This window comes from Natator depressus, chromosome 20, assembly GCF_965152275.1.
Source record: "Natator depressus isolate rNatDep1 chromosome 20, rNatDep2.hap1, whole genome shotgun sequence".
NCBI lineage: Eukaryota > Metazoa > Chordata > Testudines > Cheloniidae > Natator > Natator depressus.
Window position 1 is genome coordinate 5,270,333 of NC_134253.1, and position 10,235 is coordinate 5,280,567.

The following is a 10,235-nucleotide window of genomic DNA, read 5'->3' on the forward strand; positions in this document are numbered from 1 at the left end:
CGAGGTCCAAGTTTGGGAGGTTTATTTTATTTTATGTCTTTGTTGTATAACGTGCTAATGGTTTGGGATCACTCCTTGGCGGTGGGGGATGAGGGGCCACTGTCCTGTCTCCTGGGGGCTCTGCTGGGATGGGGGGGGGCCCAGAGGCAGGGGGCCGGGGCTGCAGGGCTGTATCTGGTTTTGCTTTTGATGCTGTTCAGGTTTGGTATAGTTGGGGCGTCTTTTCCTCTTGACTTCCCCCCCCCCAAACCTCCAGTTCCAACCCTGCCCCTGTGATCCCCCACTCCTGATTCCCTACCCATAACCCCCCACGTGGCTTCCCATAGCCTGACTAACCCATTTCCCCCAACCTTCCCCTTCAATCCTGACCCCGCCCCCACAATCCCCCTCCCCGGCCTCACCCCTTGGTGCTGATGATTTTGGGAACACAACACTAGAGACCAAAGATGGGGGGGGGGGGCCATGGGGGCAGGGATTGGAGGGCAGGAGCTGGTGGGGTCACATGGGGACAGGGAGCTGCCACCTTCCCAGGGACTCAGCCCCCCCTCCCCCAACAAGGCTGCTTAATGATGTATCCATGGGGAACATCCCCCCCCATGCCCCTCGGAAATGGGCACCATCGGGCACTGCCAGCTGGGACCCTGCTCCCTGCCGGGGGTGAGGGGAGCACCCTAACCCTTTGCACAGCAGCCTGGAACGCGGCCCCAGGGGGCAGCACTGGGGGGGGGCCCTTTGCACAACATCCCCAGCCGCTTTAGGTCCCAACTGCTCTACAGCATCCCCTATGGACCAAAGTAGATAGCACCTCTACCCTGACTCCCCCTATAATCCCCCTAGGGCCAGTGTTGTCCCCCAAAACCTCCACTCCAATCCTTGCCCTGGAGAAAATATTGTCACCCACACACACCCATTCAGAGTCGTCCCCCAGCTGGGCGGGGGCAGGGGGGGAGCGGTGGCGGTTGAATCCGCCCTCCCCACCCAATGCACACAGCCCCTGTAGGCTCCCCCTCCCCTCAGCACCCCCCAGATGTAGGGGAAGGAGCCCTGCAGGGTCGCTGATCTGTTACACTACAAGATGGGGCGGGGGAATCGCCCTCTCCTAAGGCCCCTGTTGGTCCTGGGGCTGCAGTTCCAGACTCCTGCAGCAGGGGGCACTGCCACCCTCACAAGCAGGTTCTGCATCGTGGGGGGAGGGGTTGGCCTCGTAGCATGGGAGGGGGGGCAAGGGAGGTGCCCAGACTTTGCCACCTTTGCCAGGTGTCCCATGCCTATGAGCCCGGCCGGGGTTGGGGGGTCTGCAGGGGCAGGGTGAGCTGTAGCCACGTGCTGCCCCCTGCAGCCTCTACAGCCCCCAGGCTGGCAGCACTTTCCCTGTGTTATTTATTGGCCTATCTTCATCCTGGGAAATGGACCCAATTGCCCCCTACCCCAACAGAGAGTGGGGCAGGGGGAGCCCCAGGGGTCCCGCCCTGGCATGAGACACAGCCCCATTCCGCCCCCCCCCCCAAATCTCTGCTGCTCCCTGATCCTGTTGAGCTGCCAAAAAGAAATACCCCAGACCTTAAACCAAAGCCAAGGACCCTGTTACAGGGGGGATCTGGGAGGGGGGCTTTGCACCCCCCCGCACCCCTCGGTCATGTTTACAGCCAAGCTTTACATGGTATTTTAAAAGAAAAGCCCCTTTCCCATTGCCCACCCCCTTGGTGCCCAGCTCTCGCAGAGGGGACTTTTCTATTTTTGCAAAATAAAGTGATGGAAACTCAGCCCCGCCAGCTCCTGCTTTGGTGTGTGGGGCACCCCCACCTGGCCATCCCAGCCCGTCAGCACCCACCCGGCCGCGGCCTGATGGGATGGGTGGCGCTGGCCTAGTGTCAGGAGGCACCAGGCTGTCTCTGCTCCAAAGTACTCCTGGGTGGAGATGATGCAGCTGCCTCTGGGGTGGGGCGTGGGGGCTGTTTATGCAGGGTTCCCTTGCCCGGTGCTGAGATGCAGCTGCCTCTGGGGTGAAGCTCTTTAACAGCCTACAAGTAATGCTGCACAAATCCTGCCTCATAAAACACCCTTGTGGACGCTGCAGGCGGGGAGAAGGCTCCATGGCTGGGCCTCCCAGGAACACAGCTAGGCTGGATTTGGAGGTCTAATCTACCGGGGGGGGGGGCGGTACCCCCAGCCCCACCCGGGTTTGATGTTGACACAAGAAAGGAGCACCCCCTCCTGGGTCCTAGTGCTGGCTGAGCCTGGCCATTAGCACTGTGGTAAGACACAGACGCGCCAGCCCAGTTCAGGGCCCCAATGTGCCAGGCACTGCCCAGAGCAAGAGACGTTCCCTGCCCGGTGGAGCCCAGGATCCAGCTAGACAAAGGGAGCGAGGGGAAACTGAGGCACAGCAGGAGAGTGACGTGGCAGAGGCAGGAATGGAACCCAGGTGTCCTGGCCCTGCCCTGCCTTCCTGAATGCGGATGGTTCTGCAGTAATGACCCCCCCCACCCACACACCCCGGCGATAGCCCTCGCTCCACCCCTCCGCTGTGGGCTCTCCCAGACACGCCCCATCGCTCCGCACTGGAGAGCTCCCTGGCAGGGGCTGGGTCCGTCCACACACCACGCCATGCTGCAAACAGCCCTAGCTTTGCTTTGGCCCCAGGGTGCAGGGCCAGAGGGTGGGGGCTGCTGCATCAGCCATGGGAACAGTCCCAGCAGCTCTGCCCAGCCCGCCATGCAACACCCAGCCTGGCAAGGGGGGACCCTGCTGCAGTCCCCGGAACCAGGAACTCTGGAGATGCAAGGGGAGCAGGGGGCAGGACTGATGTGGGCAGATGTGGGGCTGATGAGCCCCCCCACACACACTTTTTTTAAACTTGCCAGTGGCTTCGAATTCTGAGAACAGCTGCACCCCCCTCCCCCCCAACTCTGCTGGTGCCCCTCACTCCTGACCCGCAGCCCCCCACCTGCTCTCCCAGCCCTGCCCTCCCCAACTCTGCTGGTGCCCCTCGCTCCTGACCCGCAGCCCCCCGCCTGCTCTCCCAGCCCTGCCCCCCTCCCAGCTCTGCTGGTGCCCCTCGCTCCTGACCCGCAGCCCCCCGCCTGCTCTCCCAGCCCTGCCCCCCTCCCAGCTCTGCTGGTGCCCCTCGCTCCTCACCCGCAGCCCCCCGCCTGCTCTCCCAGCCCTGGGCTCCCCGGCGGCCAATGCCATCTCGAGCTGGCAGTGGGTCGGGGTGGATCTGGCTGATGCTAGAGGCCTCCTGTCTCCTAGCTAATAAACGCCATGGGGCTAACGCAGCTGCCCCTGCCAACCCAGCGCAGCCACCAGAGGCCAGACCCCGGCTGGAGCGGGGTGGGGAGACCCCGGTGACATCGCTCCCTGGTCCAGGTCAGATCTCCGCGGCTGCCATTTCTGGTCTTGCAGTGACCCCTGCCGGCCACTGGGGGTCGCCATTCCCCAGCTTTGTGCGGCCCCGTTGCTCTTTGCTTCACTCCCCCCATGCTCCCGCCGGCCTGGGCCAGCAGGGGGCAGCAGAGGGGCGGCAGCTCCGTGGGGGCGGGGGGGGGGATGGAGGTAGGTTCTAAACACTCGACACTGGGGGGTTATTGGTTAAGGGGGAGGAGAGCGGGGGGGGGGATACAACCTCCGTCCCTCTGTAGTGATGGAGTGGGCAGAGAAAAGGAGGGGTGGAGACAGCCCCCTTGAAGCACAGCGCCCCCTACTGAGCCCCCCAGCACAGCTCCCCCTACTGAACCCCCCCCCTCCCTGCAGCATGGGACCCCCGACTGAGCCCCCCCAGCCCAGCTCCCCCTACTGAACCCACCCCACTCCCTGCAGCATGGTGCCCCCTACTGAGCCCCCCAGCCCAGCTCCCCCTACTGAGCCCCCCCCCGTTCCCTGCAGCATGGGACCCCCAACTGAGCCCTCCCAGCCCAGCTCCCCCTACTGAACCCCCCTGCTCCCTGCAGCCAGGGACCCCCGACTGAGCCCCCCAGCCCAGCTCCCCCCACTGAACCCCCCCTGCTCCCTGCAGCATGGGACCCCCGACTGAGCCCCCCCAACTCCCTGCAGCATGGGACCCCCTACTGAGCCCCCCAGCCAGCTCCCCCTACTGAACCCCCCCCGGCTCCCTGCAGCGTGGGACCCCCTACTGAGCCCCCCCCCGCTCCCTGCAGCATGGGACCCCCGACTGAACCCCCCAGCCCAGTACCCCCCTACTGAGCCTTCCCTCCCCCCCCTGCAGCAAGGGACCCCCGACTGAGCCCCCCCAGCCCAGCTCCCCCTACTGAACCCCCCCCCGCTCCCTGCAGCATGGGACCCCCGACTGAGCCCCCCCAGCCCAGCTCCCCCTACTGAACCCCCCTGCTCCCTGCAGCATGGGACCCCCGACTGAGCCCCCCCACTCCCTGCAGCATGGGACCCCCTACTGAGCCCCCCAGCCCAGCTCCCCCTACTGAACCCCCCCCCCCGGCTCCCTGCAGCGTGGGACCCCCTACTGAGCCCCCCCAGCCCAGCTCCCCCTACTGAGCCCCCCCCGCTCCCTGCAGCATGGGACCCCCGACTGAGCCCCCCAGCCCAGCACCCCCCTACTGAGCCTTCCCCCCCCCGCAGCATGGTGCCCCCTACTGAGCCCCCCAGCCCAGCACCCCATAGCACTGTGCTGGGGCATTGGGGGCCAGCACAAATTGTGAGGAGACAGCGCACTCTGCTGAGCCCATCCCCTGCTCCCTGGGATTTCTGGGGCGTCTCTCACCCATGTACTGACCAGGCCCCACCCTGCCTGGCCTGTGAGTGGTGCCAGATCTTAGTCCGGGGGGGGCAGGAGGGGCAGGGTGTGGAGCCCCTTTCCCCCCCCATGCTGGGTGCAGCCTCCCGTGCCCCTCCCAGCTGGCTCCATTCCTGCAGCCTGGAGGGTGGGTTCATGTATCTCTCCAAGCTGGGGGGGCGGGGGGGGGATGCAGGCGTGGCGCGGGGCGGGGGGGCTGCTGCAGGAGGCAGTTAAAGCTGAAAAAACCCTCTGTGGCCACAGGGGCGGGAAGATTTCTAAGAGCCAGAAACCAGCACAATGGGGGGGAGGGGGGTTCACTCAGCCTGAGCAGCTGCGACCTGCCCAGCCCCACACCTCCATGCCCTGCTCACATCCACAGCCTCCCCCCCCCCGAGTCCTGCTCACAGCCCCCACCACGGCCATGCACATGCCCCACTCACACATATGTGCAGCCCGCTACGCACACGGTCACGCCTGCCCCCTCCTGCGTACATACAGCCCCCCCCCACACACACAGACGCTTGTGCATGTCTGACCCATGCTCAGTGTCCCCCTCTAGTGGCTGGGCCACAGAAGAGTTTCATGGACTGCTATTGCCTTACTGGTGCCCCACAGAAGGTTTCGCTTCTGAATCCAGAGGCTGCGAGGTCAGGCCCCCGGTGTCACGGCCTGACCATGGGCATCTCAGTCCTGACTACTGGCCCAGCCCTGGGCTTCCCTCCCAGCCCTGTCAATGCCCCACAATCCTACCCTACAGCCCTCCACTGTCCAGCCCTGGGCTCCCCTCCCAGCCCTGCCGACACCCCTCAGTCCTGCCCGACAGCCCCCCTCACTGGCCCAGCCCTGGGAACGCCCCTGTATCTCCTTTCAATCTTCACATGGCTCTTTCCTTCTCTCCCCCAGCCCCCTGTGCTTCCCTACCCAACCCCCACGGCACCCTCCCCCTTGCTCTCCCCCCCTCAAACCATTTCCACTGCACTGCACGACTTTGGTTTCCTATCACAAAAGATTCATGCAAATCGCAGCCAGTGCACAGCTGCCTCTGAAGGAGGAAGGACTGTGGCTAGTGCAGCTACACAGCGCCCCACGGCTCGCCGGTCCCCAGGAGACGTTGGGATCCCCCTTTCCCGGGGGCTCCATTCAAGCCGGTGAGTGCCCTTGTTTGCTATCCCACTTCTGGAACCAACAGCCTGGGTGCTGGGGGCTCTGAGCTGTGAGTGTTGACCCAAACAGCTGTCCGGGGCTGGGCGGGTCAGGGGCCGCAGCGGGGTGGGGGTGGCGTGACACTGATCTGTGTCCAGTGGCCCAGATCTGACAGCCTGGCTCAGGGGGAATGTAGGGAAACTGACACAGCGGCTAGACTCCCCCAACGGGACTGCTCACTGACCCCTCAGGTAGTGGCTACTCCTGCCCTGAACAAGGTGGGTTCTGAACCCCGGCACTTTCCATCCCACCCAGTGTCATGGTGCATATGCCCCGTACTGATAAAATTCTCCCATTTGCAAACATTCTTCCTTTTACATCTTGTTGAATGTTCCCTCGCGCTTATACTGTGAGAGCATGAAAGGTGAACACCCGATCCACAGCCTCTTTCTTCCTGAGAACGAATCTAGCTTTCTCTTTTTGTATCTTCTATCTGTTTCTACCTTCCTTTCTCTATCAATCCATCCCAATATACACCCATTTCTTTCTTTCTTTCTTTCTTTCTTTCTTTCTTTCTTTCTTTCTTTCTTTCTATGTAATGTACTCATCTCCTTAGTATCCAGGGCCCCATCTGTGCTGCTTTGCACACACAGCTGGGATCGCTGCCCCCCACTACCCCGGGCCGGAGAGGGGTGTGTCTCTGCCGGCCAGGCCAGAGCCATCCCCCAGTTCTCGGGTTATGAGACACAGCACTTGTCCACGGGGCAGGGGTCTCCACCCAGCTCTGTGCTCTGCAACGGGAGTCAGTCGTTGCACCTGGCATCAGAAAGTCGCGAGGCTGCAGCTGGGCTGGGGTGGCCGCACCCGGGGTCTGGGAGCTGAATCCCAGGGGATGAAGGCTGCGCCGTAGATTCCAAGGCCCACTGAGATAGACTAGCCTGACTCCACAGCACAGGCCTGGGACATCACGCCAGCCAGCCCTGCATCCCCTCGATCCCCGGGGGCTGAGCTAGAGCCAGGGCTGTAGAGCGTTGGACCAAAATCAGCCTCAGCTCCCCCTCAGTCTGAGCCTGCTAAATCCTCTCCACTTTGCCCCAGGGGTGGGGTGATATTTCCCCACTGCGGGCAAGGAGCCCGATCTGCCTCCAGCCAGCTCCATGCTATGTCCATTCACTGTGGGGGTTCGCACAGCTGTACCAAACCCTGTCTTACCCGGGTGCGGCGCAGGACGCTGTTAGGTCCCAGGGCAGACAGATCCCCATGCAATGGGGATATAGAACCTGTGTGATCCAAAGGCTTTGATCCCACTCCTGCCCTGGCACTGCTATGCTCTGAGGCCCATAAAAAGGTGACCAGCAACGGGCTTTTAGCTTCTTGATATTGAATGTGCAAGGTCTGGGGAAGGGTCTGTGAGAGGCAGAACTGGCCTTGCTGTTTGTTTGCATGTTAGAAAATTCAATTTTTTTCTCCCCTGGGAAACGCTAAGGAAGACTAGGGAGCTGGTGGACAGATGGGCTCAGACACTGACTGCAGATGCTGAGAGGGGGAGAGATTTGTATTCGGTCTGTTTAAAACCCTTAGCTGTCTTTTCGCCCCTATGAAACTCCAGCACCCAATGAGCTCTGTGGAGAAAAGCGTTCTTTGTTAAATTCGAGGTTTCTCAGCCTTCGGGTCCCGGCTGAGCCAATTCACACCCCAGAGACCCCCGGCCCCAGAAGCAGAAAGCTGTGATGCTCATTTCAAGCTGGTCTGGTGTAAATTCGAAGCAATTCCATTATTTCCAGGCTAGTCTGGGTGGGAACACCTGTACCAAACCGACCTGAGCTGAGGTCAGGAACAAACTGCCTTTCACTCCACCAGCTTTAGCTGCTCTGATTCTGAAGGGGAGTGCTCACACCCCGAAATGGCAGAGTTGCTTTGGATTTGCCCCTTTTGCTACCAAGCCTGTGTGTGGATCGGCCCTGAGGCCCAGGGGGAATCAGTTCAAACCTTTATTCTTTCATGGAAAAATTCGGGCAATGTCCCATGTTGGTGAACACTCCTGTGGACGTCTGGCAGAGGGCTGTGCCAGGCGACAGGCCTTTGTGTTGTGCCCTAGGGTACAGTTTGGGTGTTGTACCCCACTGGGGAGTGGGATATCCGACCCCCACCCCATGCCCGAGCCGCGGATGGGTTGTTGCAGCCTCTAACCAGTGAGTTTTGGGTCTTTCACTCCCTCTGGAGCATCTTGTCTTTTAGCTCTGGTCGTCCCTGGTTCAGTGCCTGGTGGGTTGGGCCAGGGGCTCTCAGCAGGGTTGGAAATTTGTTCCCCTAAAGCCAGGGGCCCTTTCCCAGGGCGTTGCTGGCCTCTGTGTCACGCTGTGGGCTGGAGCATCGAGGATGTTGTTTGTCACTGAGTTTTTGTTATTTCCGATTTGTAGACTTACGGGAGCCCTGGCTCCCAGCTTCCCGCCCCTCCCCCGCTCTAACTGATTGGACCCCACCCCCTCCCAGAGCCAGGGATGGAACCCAGGGGTCCTGACTCCCAGCGCTAACTCCCTACACCCCACTCCCCTCCCAGAGCTAGGAAGAGAACCCGGGAATCCTGACTTCTCCAGCTCCCGCCCCACTCTAATTTTCTAGACCCCCACCCCCCTCCCAGAGCTAAGAAGAGAACCCAGGAGTCCTGACTCCCAGGTCCCCCTGCTCTAACCGATTGGACTCCACCCCAAAGCCAGGGATGAAACCCAGGGGTCCTGACTCCCAGCTCTAACTCCCTACACCCCACTCTCCTCTGCAAGCTGGGAAAGGAACCCAGAAGTCCTGACTCCCAGACCCCTGCTCTATCCACTAGACCCCACTCCCCTTCCATCCCCGCCTGGAAGTTTGGTGCTAATGGGAACAGAACCAGCCCCAGGGGCCGGCTGCTTGTAAAGGGGAAGTGCCGCTTTGCAGCCGAGGAACTAGCAATGAGCTAAATGGTGCCGCAAGAGCTTTGCTGGGGACCAAAGGCCGGTGGGGGAGTCAATTCTGGGCCCGACAGGCTGCTGTCATGGCCTGGTTAAATGCGAACAGTGCAACCCCATGCCCTTTAACCCAGGCAAATGCCAGGCAAGGTGGACGCCCAGGTGACTGCCTCCAGGGCGTGGGCTCTGTCTGGGGATGCTGTGCCCCCAAGAAGGATTTAGGGGCCATTGTAGATAATCGCCCCAGTGTGAGCTCCCAGCACGACACCGTGGCCAGAAGGGTCAGTGCGGTCCCTAGGCGTTGAAGGGGACTGGTAGGCAAACGTAGGGACGCGCTCACACCTCTGCGCCCGGCGCTGTACTGGAATCCTGAGGCCAGTGCCGGGCGCTACGCTGCTGGGGGTGGAGCGAGTTCAAAACACAGATCCAGGGGCTGACAAAGAAGCCTTTTGATGAGGGGCTGAATGGGAGAGAAGGCTGAGAGGGAGCTGAGCTGTGTGTCTGGTACTGACACACCACAGAGAGGGCTGAGGGCTGGAGGCTTCTCTCCACCTCGCTGCCAAAGGAAGCTGCCTTTTAAAACCAGGCCGGGGCATGTTCTTTTAAGAGGTCAGCTCTCAAAATGAGCTGGGGGCAGTTCTCTGGCCCAGGCTACGGGCGCTCAGATTAGCGGATCGCAACGGCCCCGTCTGCCCTTGGAATCGCTGAATCTGTAAGATCCAGTGGCTAGCAGTTGCAATAAGATGCAATTTCCTAGCTGGGAGGGGCTGGATGTCAGGACTCCTGGGTTCTAGTCTCAGCTCTGCAAGGGTAGTGGTGTCCGGTGATTAGAGCAGCAGGGGGCAGGGCTGAGTGTCAGGACTCCTGGGTTCTATTCCCAGCTTGGCCTCGGACGCATTCTGCATCTGCGAAATCAATCACCTTCCTGTTCCTCGCCTGTGCGTCCTTAGGAGAGGGCGGGAGGCTGGATTCATTCGTGTCTAGCTCCAAATCCCCACCGGCTAGAGGGGGAAACCGAGGCACAGAGCAGGGCCACGCCCGGTGAGTCAGCGGCGGAGTTAGGAACAGAACCCAGGAGTCCTGGGTCTAGTCATGTGCTCTGACCACCTGCTTCCGCTCTGCCGTGATCGCATGTGGAGGGAAAGTTGGGCGAAACCTGTGCTAACCACAGCTCCTGCCTCTGAGAGGCACCTGGCGTGGTGGGGAGCAGGGGGAGGCTCTGGGCAGGGCTGTGCCTGCGGCCCGGCTCTGGGCCGCCTCTGCTCATATCCCTTAGGTGGGAAGGAAGCATCAAAAACTCGGGGGCGTGGGGGGAGGCCCGGGCTGATGTGGTCACAGATTGCACGGGGAGAGGGCATGTGCGGGAATCTCCAGGGCGGTGTGTAGCTGGGCGGGCG